The sequence below is a fragment of the Mytilus trossulus genome, chromosome 1 (genome assembly GCF_036588685.1).
Source record: "Mytilus trossulus isolate FHL-02 chromosome 1, PNRI_Mtr1.1.1.hap1, whole genome shotgun sequence".
NCBI classification, from domain to species: Eukaryota; Metazoa; Mollusca; class Bivalvia; order Mytilida; family Mytilidae; genus Mytilus; species Mytilus trossulus.
This window is the reverse complement of record NC_086373.1, coordinates 34,638,707-34,657,233: the sequence shown is the minus strand read 5'-3', so window position 1 is coordinate 34,657,233 and position 18,527 is coordinate 34,638,707. Positions and strand designations below refer to the sequence as shown.

The following is an 18,527-nucleotide window of genomic DNA, read 5'->3' as shown; positions in this document are numbered from 1 at the left end:
TCACAGTGACTTTCAAAGCTGTAAGAAAACTTACAATACTGATGATACCATTGCTTCCAGTGAAGGAAAACTTGCAGAAAATTTTTTGCAAAAAGTTAATGATATAAATATTTTAAAAGTTAAATCTGTGACCAGTGATGCAAGCTCCTAATTGAGTAAAGTTGTGAGAGAATTTGAAAGTCTGGCAACTCCATTCGGTACTATCAATGTTTTGTACATAGGATGCGCACTGTTCAAAAATATATATTTTTTTTTTCTTTTTTTTTTCTAAATTACCACCTGGTTATGACAGATACTTTTTTCGGAAAAGATTAGCTACTTGTATTCGATCTAGGGTAAGGCTCGAGTTAGTGCGCATTCACAAAAGTGGTACAGAACATATTCTTGGAACTTTAGCACAGTCAGCAATCAAAAATATTGTTTCTTGTTTTAGTGGAAATCATGCAAATTGCAAAGAAAAATTTGAAGCCTACTGTGCAAATTTAGACACTTTTAATACTAAATATTTGCAGAATGGAGTTTATTTGAATCTTAACGTGATAGACAAGAAAAAGATAGAATCTGCATTAAATAAGTCTCTTTCTTTAGATGTTTTAAATAAAATTTCTAGTCTTCACACAACAAACCCATGTTAGAGCTTGCATCACCGTGTCTTTACAAATGCTCCAAAATCAGTACTGCATAAAAGAAATTTTAATGGTTTATGTCATTCTGCATGTCACTCGTCTACATTTGGAACTGGAAAATCTTCTATCTTATTGGCTAAATCTTTAGGACTTAACTTTTCTTTAAATTTATGATACGAAAAGACATTATCGCACTTTATCATTCTCAGAGAGAGAAAAAAACCAGCAAAATACAAAATTAAAAAATTCTTTGCCAAGTGTTAAAGACAAAACAGAAGAGTTAGACAAGAGTCTATGTATAGTCGCGGCAGTATCCATAACTATGGAATCAATGAAAACAGTTAAAATGTAAAACAAACTGCACTGTTTTATTCTTTTCTTGCCTAAAAATATAGTTTTTAAAACCATTATGTCCCTGACATGCACCTAAAGGTTTACACTGGCTTCTTTCAATATTTATATCAACCGGTTCTAATGATAAATGATCAATATTTAAACATTTTTTTTAATGGCATAAATGTGAAACGTGGTGAGTGATATTAAAAATTTACAATTATTTGCCAAAAAGTATTAAAGGCGGTGTACGGTGAAATTTTGATTTTTGCCTCTAAAAGATGGCCTTATAATGCCATACCAAATCTGACAGCCATTATATATATATTAAATCTAAAAAGTTTTGACCTTAAATATCGCTGTTCTTCATCTGAAAACTCAATTTTATACACTAGGATATGTCATGAAAAAAATGGAAATAAAATTATAAGCGACTATAAATCTGAAAAACATAGCAAATTTGCCTTTCAAATTGAAAACTGTATGCTTCACATCTGTTTGTGCATAAAATAAACAAAGACTAACCTGCAATTGAGCATAATGGTTACCAAAATGACAAATGAATGTACATGCTAAAAATAACCTGCACCTGAGCTGTCTTGATAAATTTTAAACATGAAAATTAGAATATTTGGGCATATTTCTAATGCCTTAAAGGTGCAATCAACAGTTTTTTACGTGACGTCATTCTGTAACAGGGCATGTAATAGTGGACCCATCATGCAGAAGTCAGATATTCATAGTTATATAGATATCTAAACATCAATGGAAAGATAATTCTATGAACTTTTTGAATAAATAAAAAAAAATCCAACATCTCTTGTTTAAACATGCACATTTGTACAAGTTATCAGTTGAAAATAAGGCATTTCCTCCCAAAAAAACCATTAAAAACAGACCACTTTTGGACACACGGATCATTGACCTGTGCACATATTAGAGATTTCTCATAATATGCATTTCGAAGAGCTTTTTTCATTTAGTGGTATATAAATAGCAGGGTATTCCATCAGTATGTAAATCTCACTGGGGAAATTCCCCTAGTTTTAAGTACGAAACTGTTTATAGCACCCTTAACATGTAAATTCAGATAATAGTTTATTTTAAGGACATCCATGCTTATTGTGATCACCTAATTTTTACGAGATGGGTCACTTAGCATGAGAAAATATGTCGGGGGAATTGCTTCCTGAAAAGGAAGCAATTCAAATAAATTAACCTTCTCCTAAATGTGAATAAATTAAAGAATTTTCTTCAGAAAAAAGTATATGTACATAAGTTTTATAATGAAAACTATCCATTGAGTTATAAAAACATATGCATTGATTTTTTTTATTTGAGGTTTCTTGTGACTTTAACCTTGTAATGGTTCACAAATGGTATCGACTCTGGTAATATTAATAAATATTAAGTATTATAGTAAATAATATAGGTCACTAGTCAGGTCGAAAATATCATAAAAAATCAAAAAGTGATACCACACATCTTGTTAGTTCTGGTCCTAGTGTGCATAAAATAAATAACCAAAATAAATCAAACAAACAAAACCCTGAGAACCATACGTCAGGTCATATACCTGGTGCTTTTGAACCTATTGAGAATACCAAGAACACACCTAGTTCAGATGTGTTTATAAAACCAGTACCAGTTACCTGTCAACAGATTGACAAACCAATAAATGTTATATCTAGTCCTAGTATTAGTTTTTAGTAACTATAATTCCGGAAATGTTGGTTATACCAAACCCAACAGTTATGACGGAAAATCAAATTGGTCAGATTATACAGTGCATTTAAAGATTGTTGCACAATTAAATGGCTGGTCTAGTGAAATTAAAGCTTTAAAAATAAATTTTTGTATGCAAAATGAAGCACTTGCAGCAATTGGTGATATATGAAATACAAATTGTCTACCATCTTATAGTGAGCCTATCAATATTTTAACTAGAAGGTTTGCACCAGAAAACCAAACTGAGCTATACAAAACTCAAATTGACACAAGAATTAGGAACAGGGGGGACAGTTTGCCCGAATTTGCCTAGAATATAAAAGACTTGTATATTTGGCTTACCCAGAGCACACCAAGAGGTTTTGGATAGTCTTGCTTACCGAAGCTTTAAAGAAGCATTGAAAGACTATGACCTTGTTTTGGCTCTTACACAATCAAATACTGATGCTATTAATTATGCCTTTAATTTGGCTCTGAAATATGAAGCTTTTCATTCAAGTCATAGGAAACATAATTTAAGGAAACTTGCAAAGGTCAGCGAAGTAAACACAAATTATAATGCACCGAAAACCCATTTTAAAGGGGAAATTCAGGAAAAGGGGCATGTTATTATTGTGGGAAACCAGGACATTTTAAGAGGGATTGCGAAAAACGCATGACTGATAATAATCAATTCACTTAGCAAATGAAAAGTGGTCAATGCAATAATAACCAAGGTCTTCACAGACAATATAACCAACCAAGAAGTGAAGTTTCCACAACAAATTCCTCCAATCAGGGAAACTGTTGGTTGCTGGAAGGGAGAGTCACCTCCCAGCTGACCCTTGTATTTTGAAACGACCCGATATTTTGAAAGTGAAAACTCATGATCATGATGGGTTATCATGAAAGTTGAGATTTTTAGAAAAACAATTCATTTGTTTACTTGATACTGGGGCATCTATGAGTGTTTAGACCCCAACATTTTTGACAGTTTACCTGAGCAATGTAAAACAAAGTTACAACCATATGAAAATAACTGGTAGATGGTCACTAACAGGTCAGGTCTTCAGTGTAGCGAGAATTTACCACACTCGGAGGCGTCCTTCAGCTGGCTCCTAAACAAATATATACTAGTTCAGTGATAATGAACGCCAAACTAATTTCCAAATTGTACACAAGAAACTAAAATTAATACAAATTAATATTAAACAAAATTAAATTAATATTACAAAACTAACAAAGGCCAGAGGCTCCGGACTTGGGACAGGCGCAAAAATGCGGCGGGGTTAAACATGTTTATGAGATCTCAACCTTCCCCCTATACCTCTGAAACCATTAGGCACTGTTACGTTACCATTATTAATTGACAATCAGTACATATACCACATTTTTGTGATTGCTGATATAGAAAAGATATACCTATTGTTCTAGGATATGAATTCATGTATAACAATCAATGTGCGATTGATGTACCAAATAAAAATATTTTATTGAATAGTCAAACTGTGGACTCATTTAGAGAGTCAAATACCTAGTTTGTTCAAATTATCTATTGATGATCAAGTGACTATACCCCCCAAATAGTGAAACCATTATTCATGCACTACCAAATGAGAAATTACCTTATGGTACAACCATGATTCTTCACAATACCAGTCAGTCTTTTAAGTATAAGGGTGTTTGTGTTGCAAAATCTATTTGTACGTTTAAGGGAGATAAAAAAAAAGGGACGAAAGATACCAAAGGGACAGTCAAACTCGTAAATCTAAAACAAACTGACAACGCCATGGCTAAAAATGAAAAAGACAAACAGAAAAACAACAGCACACATGACACAACATAGAAAACTAAAGAATAAACAACACGAACCCCAACAAAAACTAGGGGTGATCTCAGGTGCTCCAGAAGGGTAAGCAGATCCTGCTCCTCATGCGGCACCCGTCGTGTTGCTTATGTGATAACAAATCCGGTAAATAGTCAAATTCATGAAAGGGAAGGGGATTGTAGTTACGACGTAAGGAAGATATCCGATATCATTTGTGAAACGGTTATTCCATAACGATCAACCAACTCAATTGGGAGATATATACCCCGTATGCAGGTGCTGCTGGAATGTTGCTACTTAGAAATGGAAAGTTCACAATTGGAAAGCTGAAATCATCTCTTTTGTCATAAAGTTTTGTCTTCAACCGACCCTCATTGTCAATTTCTAGATGTAAGACATAACACTTTTATGAATTTTGGTTCTCAATGCTCTTCAGCTTCGTACTTTATTTGGCCTTTTAACCTTTTTGAATTCGAGCGTCACTGATGAGTCTTTTGTAGACGAAACGCGTCTGGCGTATATACTAAATTTAGTCCTGGTATCTATGATGAGTTTATTATCAAGATATGAAGCCGACTTAACTGTATCTGTAGTATCCTTTATCTCTAGTTCGATGGGATAGATGCGATCCACATAGTCACCAAATTTTGAATTGTTTAGTGAAAGAACGTCGAATTGTTTAGTGAAAGAACGTCATCTATATAGCGGAAAGAAGAGTTAAAGGATATTGCTAACTTCTTATCTTTCTTCCTAAGAAGTTTACCCTTACGTGTCATGAATTTGACTGATTTACCCCAGACCTTATATAAAAATACTTGTGCCGGTACAGTTGAAACTATATGTTTAGAAAGCACTCTGGAAAATATAAATGCAGAACCTGAATAAGTTTTACCTTGTTAACATACTATATAGTAAAAAATCATTTCTGTAGATCACCAAAAGGGGAAGTGGTCTAGAACACAGTATTATTTTATTTAGAGGGTTCACTATACACGCAAATTTTTATTAGTCTTCACTTCAAGGTTAATCGAGCAAATTTTATTAAATAAGGCTTTTTACAGTTTTTTTACTTTACTACGGGCTCATAAGGATCTTAAATCTGATTTTATTGCTGTGTCCATAATAGACACAGCCATATTATTCTACGTATTTCACCTGTATCGGTTTGGACAATTCCATGGACTATTCCATACACACACCATTATGCTTTTAAAGGGGTTTTCATATGTCATGTCAAGATGATATAGGCTATTTACCGTTGTTTGCCACCAAAAAAAATCTGGTAAAGTAACTTTTCTGAAAAACAAATATAAATATAGTTAACATATTTATATATTTAATCTAACTGTGTTCATTGACCCGAATGTTTTAATGACAACACACACCTAAAATTCGTTTTGGTCTATTCCATGACATTTGCGCGGGAAATATTCATCAGAGACTTAATTTTAATGAACATTCATTTGGAAAATTTTACTATCTATTTTATGTGAACAATTGTCATATGTGTTTGTGTTTCGTACATTTAAAGGATCAACGTTATTTAAATTCCGTATATCTTCATTTGACACCAGGTTTGTACGCATTTAGTCTCTTCTCTAGTCTATAATCTAAACTGAAGGCCGCGAAGGGACACATGTCATGATGACACGTGCTGCACAATCCCACACATTTCAACGAACAAAAAAGTTACTATTGAATAGACTTTATCAGCTGTTTATAGACATCTATATGCATTTCATCCCTTAATGTCAGTCGTGATAACACAGGCATAAACAGCGGAAACCGTGTATTCGCGAATTCTGCCTTTCGCCTGCTATGGACGATTCCATACAACATTGTATATTAGGGGTTTACATTATGGACGATTCCATATAACATTGTAGTTCAGGGGTTGTTTACATGTTTAGTCGTATCTGGTATCTTAATGAAAACGATGGTACATTATTTCTATATATTTGTATATGTTGAAGGAAACAGCTCAATAGACCACTTTCGAGTTCATCCGTCACCGACAAAAATTTGTCAATCATGCACGCCTTAATGACGTCAGTTCCCAGATAGAGGGGGTCGCCTGTATCCCTGCACTATTTACGTTCATCAAGCGTCTTAGTGATCGTCTTTGTGCAGGATAAACTAGAAATAATGGTTGCTCTGTAGGTACTTACTGACAATTCCCTATTGACAGCAGTGTTGATTGTCAATTTTGAGAATTCAATTTGCCGAATAATTCGTATAATATAGAATTATAGTTTTCCAACCACTCGCTCAACATTGGAAGGGAAGTGACGACGCCCCTAAACGCACAAATGACGGTGAAAAAAGCGCATATAATTGACGAGTTTTTTCCGGTGACGGATGAACTCGAAAATGGTCTATTTCATGATAATTTGGTATACAGAAACATGACATAAGTTTTTTGTACAATTTTGGTGTGTATAAATGACCTACATTACAGCCCTGAAATTCTTGGTGCATTTAATGAGGGGAGATAGCAGGGGTTTACTCTTTTAACGGATTTACTGTACGCATGTAAATACTGGTGGAGGATATTCAGTGTATTTTTATACACCGTACTCAGCTGGGTTTGCCTTGATTGGAAGAAAATATTTACAGACAGCTATAGTATAGATGAAGCAGCTGTATTTAGACATGGCATTTACCTGGGAATTCCCAAAATACAATGCTGACATGGAATTTACCATCAATTTGGAATAAGCATGATAGTCAGAGTCTCATACTGTCATACACATCAATATTTCTTTTTTTAAACCAATATTTATTTATAAATGCATAGAGTATGAAATGTATAGTTTAGCAACGATTGTGTATATCCCTCCTGTAAATGTGCTTTAAATTTTGATGTATCTATTTGGTATTATTCATTTATTTAAAAACATGATTTTATCATATTTTACAGAAACGTATCCTACAATTGTCATTTTTTTTGTTTATCTGTCTGTTTTGGTGTAATAAAATGGCAGCTCATAAATTGCCATGTTCAGTCATGCAGGGGACTTACTGAAATAAGTGATTTTTAAATCACTATTTTTAGTAGAAAATTCAATTTGCAAGGTTTAGTCACAAATTGGGATTTTGTAGTTTTTCAAAACTTAAAACAAATAGATTTAAATGATATCTTTTTATTTAGAACATGTACATTTAAAAAAAACACACACACTTTTTGCTACTTTTAAGTAGCAAGGTGTATGCCTTTGATGCTATCATTTAGCTGAAAATTCTATTTTAGTTGAAAAAATGCTATAATAATGGCTTTACATACATGTATTGAACTGATACTTTTTTAAATGATTTTTCCCAGCAATGGGAGTATTTTTCCTGTGAAGTTCAAGGTTTCATCTTTCAGATTATGTAATAAAATTCTACTGTTTGCGATAAAAATATTCACTGTTTAGGGGTGTTGAAATTAGGTCTTACATACATGTAGTTGATGCGTATCGGATCCGTGATTTGTATATATTTCAATGGTGCTCTCGGTAAGGCCAAAAAAATATACAATGTATGTTTGTTTACGGGTACCTGACCGATCCTATTTTGAGCACCCACCCTAAGCCATTTTTTTGCCGTCATAAGAAATAATCCAATCATTATAAATAGGGGAACTCTCGCCCCATGGACAACTCGGGCCATGCAAGACGGACCACACAATTCAAAATCATGGCGCCAAAAAATAAAATGGACAAAATAATAAAAAGAAAATACCGACCTACCTACCTACCCTACATATTTTGATGATGTAACCTTAAACAGACATGTTAGTTTTCTCGTTTGAATTGTTTTACATTGTCTTATCAGGGCCTTTTATAGCTGACTGCGGTATGGGCTTTGCTCATTGTAACATGTACAACAATCAAACATCAACCCACACTAAACTGAATGTAATTGAAAGACATCTAGAGGTTGATATCAGAGGCGGATTTAGGGGGGGGGGGGGGGGGCGGGCCCCTGCTTTTTGAGAAAAAAATATGGTTGCTTATATAGGGAATCACTGAATCGTCACTGGAGCGAGCCCCCTCTTAGGTCAGTCAGTGGGCCCCCACTTTAGAAAATTTTTGGATCCGCCACTGGATATACAGTATCAAACAGAAGATAAAAAAGGGAACAATATGGTGAATTGTAGAGATTAATATTATTTCATGTACATGCATTTGAAATATTTCAGATATATTGTTACGATTGTGTATATCCCTCCTGTAAATGTGCTTTAAATTTTGATGTATCTATTTGGTATTATTCATTTATTTAAAAACATGATTTTATCATATTTTACAGAAACGTATCCTACAATTGTCATTTTTTTTGTTTATCTGTCTGTTTTGGTGTAATAAAATGGCAGCTCATAAATTGCCATGTTCAGTCATGCAGGGGACTTACTGAAATAAGTGATTTTTAAATCACTATTTTTAGTAGAAAATTCAATTTGCAAGGTTTAGTCACAAATTGGGATTTTGTAGTTTTTCAAAACTTAAAACAAATAGATTTAAATGATATCTTTTTATTTAGAACATGTACATTTAAAAAAAACACACACACTTTTTGCTACTTTTAAGTAGCAAGGTGTATGCCTTTGATGCTATCATTTAGCTGAAAATTCTATTTTAGTTGAAAAAATGCTATAATAATGGCTTTACATACATGTATTGAACTGATACTTTTTTAAATGATTTTTCCCAGCAATGGGAGTATTTTTCCTGTGAAGTTCAAGGTTTCATCTTTCAGATTATGTAATAAAATTCTACTGTTTGCGATAAAAATATTCACTGTTTAGGGGTGTTGAAATTAGGTCTTACATACATGTAGTTGATGCGTATCGGATCCGTGATTTGTATATATTTCAATGGTGCTCTCGGTAAGGCCAAAAAAATATACAATGTATGTTTGTTTACGGGTACCTGACCGATCCTATTTTGAGCACCCACCCTAAGCCATTTTTTTGCCGTCATAAGAAATAATCCAATCATTATAAATAGGGGAACTCTCGCCCCATGGACAACTCGGGCCATGCAAGACGGACCACACAATTCAAAATCATGGCGCCAAAAAATAAAATGGACAAAATAATAAAAAGAAAATACCGACCTACCTACCTACCCTACATATTTTGATGATGTAACCTTAAACAGACATGTTAGTTTTCTCGTTTGAATTGTTTTACATTGTCTTATCAGGGCCTTTTATAGCTGACTGCGGTATGGGCTTTGCTCATTGTAACATGTACAACAATCAAACATCAACCCACACTAAACTGAATGTAATTGAAAGACATCTAGAGGTTGATATCAGAGGCGGATTTAGGGGGGGGGGGGGGCGGGCCCCTGCTTTTTGAGAAAAAAATATGGTTGCTTATATAGGGAATCACTGAATCGTCACTGGAGCGAGCCCCCTCTTAGGTCAGTCAGTGGGCCCCCACTTTAGAAAATTTTTGGATCCGCCACTGGATATACAGTATCAAACAGAAGATAAAAAAGGGAACAATATGGTGAATTGTAGAGATTAATATTATTTCATGTACATGCATTTGAAATATTTCAGATATATTGTTACGATTTTTTTAGTTCTAGGTTCCACGGTGACCTAGCTTCCATTTTCGATAAACTGTGATTTAAATGCTAGTCTATTAGAGGGATATTTCCTTTTCATTGGTTGTAGATATGGAATCTTATTTTACCATGAAGTTAGATTTGAAAATGACTTTGGGAATGAAGATATCGTAAAGACTGAATGTAAGTTTTAGTCTTTAAATGTACTTATTAATTTTAGTCTTGCATGTACATAATTATGTGTACATATATTACTGATTCAGTCGCAATAGTAAATAAAATAGACACTGACAAGTCTCAGATAATATTTTAAGTTGTGAATGTTTTGTCCGTTGACTAAAATTAGGTGGAGGTTTGTGTGTTCTTATTTCCAACAGAGGTAAACTCAACACATATCAATATGTGCATAATGGTTTAATTTTTAAATTGTTATTTGGATGGAGAGTTGTCTCATTGGCACTCACACCACATCTTCCTATATCTATGAAGCAAATTGAAAGTTGCTAGATACGGAATGGTTGTACCACAAGAAAGTTTTAACCTGTGTATATATACTTAAAATATGATAAAAAAAATCATGTCTTTTTCAGGACTTCTGAATCCAACCATGTAGTATGGAATGTTTTTAAGATGTGGTTTTGGTCGTTGGATGTCAATGAAGGACCTGTAGTACAAAGTATATCACTGAATTTAGCTCTTTGTCTAAGTGTATTATTGAATACTTTGCTTTGAGCTCAGTTCATTGTTATGCAAATCATTCTTTGTGAAATAAAGATTTGACAGAAAACTCTCATGTACAAGGATTTGTCAAAGTAGTATCACCTCTATTTACAATGTAAGTATTAGGGAGATAAAAGCATTCTATTTTGATTTGAACCAAACATATTATAAAAAAAAAGAACAAATTTACCCGAGAATGCTACTACTGATACTAGAAGGACTGCTTCATACCTTGATCTTTTCCTAAATATTGACGTAGATGGACGACTTCACACGAAAATCTATGATAAACGGGACGATTTCAACTTCCCAATTATCAATTTCCCATTTCTTAGCAGTAACATACCCTCTGCCCCTTCGTATGGTGTTTACATATCACAATTGATACGTTATTCACGTGCTTGTTCACACTATACGGACTTCATATACAGGAGTGTGCTCCTTACGCAGAAACTGCTCCAACAAAGTTATGAGGAGGACAGATTAAAATTGACACTTCGTAAATTTTATGGACACCATCACGATATGGTGGATCCATATGATGTCTCTTTAACCAAACTAGCTAAGGACATTTTTACCACATGGTAGATTGTGGTTTGTCATTATGTCGTCTTATCTTTTAATTACCAAACGTGACTTATTCCCGATTGTGACTGTTTTGCTGTATGTGAATTCGCATTACTATAAGACGTGTTTCTGTACTTGTTTATCCCTATTCATGTATTTAGTTTATATGTTTAATGATATATTTGTAATTCTCATCTTCTCATTTTGTCAAATGTGTTGACGTCTTTTTATTAATTTAGGTGTTACGGATAGAAAAATTAATCACCGCCTTTATTAATTATATTTAATTTTGTACGATTAATTACGTTTGAAGTTGGATTCATAACAAACTGGACATATATATATTACAGTTAATTGCTATTAATAAGTATTGCAATATGCATTTTGTTTTAATGAATTATCAGTATTTAGTTTTAATATAATCTTAAAGCAATCCTAATTCTAGCTCACTTTTGAATTATAGTTTTTCATAGTTATCAAAAGTACCAGGATTCATGTGTGACGTCATGCTGTTTCTGAATTTTATAAATTCAAATGTAGCATAACGTTTGCCTTTTCACCATCGTATGTGACGTCATTTTTTTAATTGCGTTAACGCCCGGACTGATTCTGGTGTGTCTATGCTGTATTGAACTTGGCATCATGTATTCGGGTTTAGTTTTCTGTAATCAGTTAATACTTTAGTTTCATTATGAATATATCTTTCACATTCATTTGTTAAAATTTACTGTTTGCAATAGCATGAATCGTTCTATATAATAGTGTTCTTATCCCGGGCATAATACAATGCCGTATTTAGCAAAACCTTTTCAACTTTTGATCTTCAGTGCTGTACAACTTTGTACTTTTTTCACTTTCGATCTTGTGTATCTGGGCGTTATGTATTCGGGTTTAGTTTTCTGTAATTAGTTTTTACTTCAGTTTCATTATGCTTATCTCTTTCATATTCATTTGTTAAAATTTACTGTTTGCGATAGTGTGAATTGTTTTATATAATATGAATGTTCTTATCCTGGGCATACAAACAATGCCGTATTTGGCAAAACCTTTTCAACTTTTGATTTTCAGTGCTGTACAATTTTGTATGTGCTGTACAATTTTGTATTTTTTTCGTCACTGGTGAGTCTAGTGTGGATTAGACGCGTTTTTGGCGTATTGAATTTTAAACCTGATGCTTTTTGTTATCTATTAATCATGCTTTTCTTTGTCTAATATGTTCTGCTTTTTATTTGTATTGTAGTCCTGTAATATTTTGTTTTCATTTCAATGTTATATTTAACTGTGCCATTAAAGTGCGAGGTTTGGCATGCCTTAAAACCAGGTTCAACCCACCACTTTTATTCCCCTTTAAAAGTGTCCTGTACCAAGTCAGGAAGATGGCCATTGTTATAATATTGTTCGTTTCTGTGTGTGTGTTACATTTTAACGTTGAGTCGTTTCTGTTTTCTCTTATTTTTGAGATAAGACGTGGCACGGTACTTGTCTGTCCCATGTTCATGTATTTGGTTTTGATGTTATGTTTGTTGTTCTCGTGGTGTATTGTCTGTTGCTTGGTCCGTTTCTGTGTGCTGTTGCGTTTCGGTGTTGTTTCGTTGTTCTCCTCTTGTATTTAATGCGTTTCCCTCGGTTTTGGTTTGTTGCCCCGATTTTGTTTTTTGTCCATGGATTTATGAGTTTTGAACAGCGGTATACTACTGTTGCCTTTATCTACTACCACTACTAGCATTATGATGCTAGGTTGTTTTAATACATCTGTACTAGCTGCCTACTGATGACTCGGTTCTGAGTGTAAATGGTCCTTCAACTGTGCGGGGGAAAATTATGAGGCATATCTAGGCTTATCAATTTCTAAAACAATATTTCATTGTACATGTTTGAAATTTTTGCAGTTGAAATACATGTTGGTATCCTGTCGTCGCTTCCCAAGACAGATGGTTTCCAGATAATAACTTCAGTATAAGTAAAAAGGAAGCCTTAAAATTATAACATACTGTGGATTCGTTTATTTTCGTGGGTACCAATTTTCGTGGATTAAAGAAAATTTGCATTTTCGTGAATATTTAATTTCGTGGTTTTGCCGAAGTCTGCATACAAGTCCATAGAAAATTTGTTAATCGTTGATCATTTAATTTCGTGGTTAGACTCTACCCACGAAAGCCACAAAATTGGTATCCAAAGAATAATAATGAATCCACAGTAATATTTATAATCATATAAGGAAGCTTGGGATTGTTTTTGGGGGGTTATATATATAGTCCCTAAGGTTTAGGAATAAGGGTTCCAAAGGTGACCAAAACAAGCATTAATCTAGTGTCAAAAAAAAAAGTCGTGTATAAGTATTTCAATTGTTCTGAAATTGTACCATAATATTGAATACCATAAGTAGAAGGTTGAGGTCTTATTTTGTGGGTTATGGGGCAAACAGTCTAGGAATTAAGGGCCAAAAACAAACATTTTTGTAGATTCCAGACAATAAATTGGAGTTATTTCTTTGTCCAGAATGGTTGTTGAATTACCTAAAACCAATGCTTTATGAAATTTTCTTAAAAAATTGGAGTTGAGATTTTTCCTTGTCCAGAATAGTAGTTGAATCAACTTAAAATAATACTATACATGTATATACAATATACAATGCAAAATTCACTTTACTACCAACTGATAAATTTAAGCAGTCTTTAATAGCCATTCAGTGATAACAAGCACATTATCATTCTAGGGTTATGCCCTTTACCAAATGGAAAAATTTCTCAAGTTTGTCTCAACTAAATTTAGTGAAGTGTGTATATAATGCTTATTACCTCTAAACTCAGTTTAAGTTCAATTTTTGGCAGCTTCACTTTATGTACCTTTTTAACGTTATATGCTAGCGGGGGCATCATCACCATGACTGTATGACATTTATATTTTAATACTTTATGTTTTATTAAAATGAGTAGTTGAATAATTATTGTTGCAAACTCCATTAGAAATTTGATTTGAGATCATTTTTATACGACCGCAAAAATTGAAAACTTTTTGGTTGTACATTGGTATCACGTTGGCGTCATCGTCTTCATCCAAAGACATTTGGTTTTCGCACTCTAACTTAAGTAAAAGTCAATAGAAATATATGAAATTTAGACACCAGGTTTATGACCATGAAAGGAAGGCTGGGATTGATTTTGGGTATTTTGGTCTCAACAGTTTAGGAATAAGGGCCCAAATTAGCATTGTTCTTGGTTTTTGCTCTATAACTCAAGTATTAGTAAACAGAAATCTATGATATTTTAACATAAGGTCTATGGCCACACAAGGAGGGTTGGAATAGATTTTAGTAGTTTTAGTCCCAACAGTGTAGAATTTAGGAACCAAAAACAGGTCCCAAATAAGCATTTTTCTTGTTTTTTTTAACAATACCTTTAGCATAAGTTAATAGAAATCTATAAAGGTTTATGACCACAAAAGGAAGGTTTGGATTATTTTTGGGAGTTTTGGTCCCAAGGAATAAGGGGCCAAAATTAAACTTTGTTTGCTTTCATCAAAAAAATGAATTATTGTGCTTCTTTGATATGCCAAATCTAACCGTGTTAAGATTCTTAATTTTTGGTCCTGTTTTTAAATTGATCTACATTAAGGTCCAAAGGGTCTAAAATTAAAATTAGCTTTATTTTAACAAAAATTGAATTTTTGGGGTTCTTTGATATGGTGAGTCTTAACATGTACTTAGATTTTTGATTATGGGCCCAGTTTTCAAGTTGGTCCCAATCGGGGTCAAAAATTATTATACTAAGTATTGTGCAATAGCAAGAAAATTTCAATTGCACAGTATTCTGCAATAGCAAGAAATCTTTAATTGCACAGTATTGTTCAATAGCAAGAAATGTTTAATTGCACAGTATTGCACAATAGCATGAAATCTCCAATTGCACAGTATTGTGCAATAGCAAGAAATTATTAATTGCACTGCATTGCACAATAGCAAGAAATATCTAATTGCACAATATTGCGCAATAGCAAGAAATTTTCAATTGCACAGTATTGCCAATAGCCAGGAATATTCAATTGCATAGTATTGTCCCGTTTTCAAATTGGTCTACATTAAGATCCAAAGGGTCAAAAATTGATCTTTGTTTCATTTCAACAAAAATTGAATATATCGGGTTCTTCAATATGCCGAATCTAACCGTGTATTTAGATTTTTAATATTTGGGCCCCGTTATCAAATTGGTACACATGGAGGTCTAAAGGGTCTAAAATTAAACATTATTTGATTTCATTAAAAATTGAATTCTTCGGGTTCTATGATATTCTGAATTTAACCATGTATTTAGATTTTGGATATTGGACCAAAATAGGTAAATGTCCAATTTAAATTTTTTAAGTTGAAGTTCTTTAGACCACATTCAATCTGTGGCAGAAACCTATGCTGTGTCAACTATTTAACCACAATCCAAATTCAGAGCTGTATCCAGCTTGAATGTTGTGTCCATACTAGCCCCAACCGTTCAGGTTTCCACCTCTGCAGTCGTATAAAGCAGCACCCTGCGGAGTATCTGTTCCATTCATTTGTTATTTCTTAATTTGTGTGAAATAACATTGTTACAGTAAATGTTAATTACTACACTTACATACCACAACAAATACTGTATTGGTACATGTATCACTTATATTTGTATCCATATAACAAACAAAAATGAAAAGGAATAATTTTGCAATACCTTTTGAGTACTAAATAGCTTTCTAGGTATTTAGACATATTAAGACTTATTAAGTAGATGTTGATGATATCTGCTTGACATGCTTCAAATCCGATCAGATTACTTTTGGAGCAGTTATGAGTCTTTGAAGCATGCTCACAAAGGTTCTTTTGGTGAAATCATTTTTATATTGGTCAAAATTTGTCTTTGCTTCGACCAGCTTTGAAGGAGATATAAAGAATTGATATAAATCAGCACAGAGGTTTACTTCCTATCCTACCCCAATAATCATGTCAGACATGAGCCATTGTCATTACTTAAAACCAATAAATGTATTCTAATCTGAGGAAGAAATTCGACATTTTAACAAAAAAAATTACTAATGATACTGACGATCCACCACAAAGTAATGTAAATAGAACCATACCAATAGCAAGCAAATACATATAAAAAAGATGTGGTATGATTGCCAATGAGACAATTCTCCACAAGAGACCAAATCGACACAGAAATTAACAATTGCTCTCCCTGCTACAAAATGTATCCAAAACCAAAGATGTAGAACATGTTCTATCATAATCATTTGGTAACTTTTGTAATTACTGTCTCCCCATGTCTGAATTGAACATAAAAAAAATATCAAATAAATAACACTCCTAATGCTCAGATCAGTTGTCACCGTGCAACACAGATATTAACACCATATAGGAAAAACATAGAACTTTATTGTCATAAGGCACTGTCAAACATCCAAACATACTATCCACACTCATCTGTGTCCACACTTGTTATTAATATAATATGTGTTTTAGCCGTGTATCACCTTCTCTGGAAATTAGAATTAAATTATAAGAAATGTAATACTGTTTCAAAATAACATAAAATAGGTGTTACACACTTAATAATAACCCGTGGGTTATTTTGTGTGCACCACATTTTTTATGTTTATTTTACATAGATAGAAAAAATATAATGAGTTCGAATCCCAGCGAGGACAAAAACAATATGTTGCTTCTGCAAATTCGCAGATTTAACACGGCATTGTTGTGGTGATATTTAGAATAAAAAAAATAGCTATAAGGTTCCATTTCAAAACAAAAATATAAAATATAAGATGTTTGTATGGATAACCTTGTTTTCAAATGCATCCCTTCTTTAATTCAAAAAGATCAAGCTCTCTTTATATCTAGGGTATAATCTTTTATTAAGTTAGATAACATGCGTCTCTCTAGCGTGCATCTGTTTGTGATGTAAACCATTTATCCCAAACGCCAACCAGAGAATGTTGATTTGCCATGCTGATTGTTGTTAATGATGCCATCTCCAGCCAAGGAACCGTGGTTACGAACAAATACATTATCGCCCCTTGCAACATCCACAACGACTGTATTACTAACTGAACCATCGTCTCAATTTTTAACCCGTAGAAAGGTTGAACCAAATACTGTGTCGTTGATCACAAGCTCGATGGAATGCTCAGCTGTATGCATACGGATAACCCAGACAAATACGTAGGTACCACTTTTGGGAACTGTGAATATACCTGTCGCTTTATTGTATCCGTCGCCATGATTGGATATATTTGTATCGAAAAATCAGCGTTTGACGAACAGCAAGAGACCGAACAACAGTCGACATGCGAGCATGGAACGCAATAACTTCTGACTGTTTTCTTTGAAAATTAATGTTGACATTACAAGAACCTGAAATATAAGATGGTAGTTTTAAATAAAATACTGATACGATACCAAACTGCTATGTGTGATCATGTGTCGTTATTCTTCATCACGTGCACTTTGATCAATTAATAATGTTTTTGTCCATCAGTACAACTGAAATATAATTAACTACGCATCATTTTGCGCCTGTCCCAAGTCAGTTTGTTAGTCTTGTATGCTTTTTAACTTTATGTGCTAATTTTCATCTAGTGATACATTATATTAATATTAGGCTTGGTTCAATCCACCATTTTCTACATAAGAAAATGCCTGTACCAAGTCAGGAATATGACAGTTGTTATCCATTCGTTTGATGTGTTTGAACTATTGATTTTGCCATTTGATTTGGGACTTTCCTTTTTTGAATTTTCCTCGGAGTTCAGTATTTTTGTGTTTTTTCTTTTTGTTATATTAAAGGTATCAGATATTTTATCAAGTATTTCTTTTTTTGTATTCGCTATTCTATTTTCAACGACTTTTTGAAATAGCAATGTATATTATGGATGTCTTAAAAAGGTAACTTACTTGTTCGTAGTCTTTATTTCAGTTCTATTGACTTTTTTTATTATTATTAAGACCATGATTATTGATTTATTGGTATAAAGCTGTTACAATTACCTTATTAGTTCTATTGGCTTACCATCATTCACTGAACATTCATCTCCAGAAGCTAGACAACAAATCGCCATTACAAACATGCTTGACACCAACATTTTGTATTCCTAATACTCTCAGTTGTCCTATGATATGTCTTGGTTGAATGTATATCACTATTACATACACTTGTTGCG

General features: G+C 33.3%; 1 pseudogene; it reads right to left on the bottom strand.

Annotated features, from left to right (window-relative positions):
• Positions 1-17,095: 17,095 nt before the first annotated feature.
• On the bottom strand, positions 17,096-18,517 carry LOC134707622 (complement C1q-like protein 4; annotated as a pseudogene).
• Between the last annotated feature and the right edge of the window lie 10 nt (positions 18,518-18,527).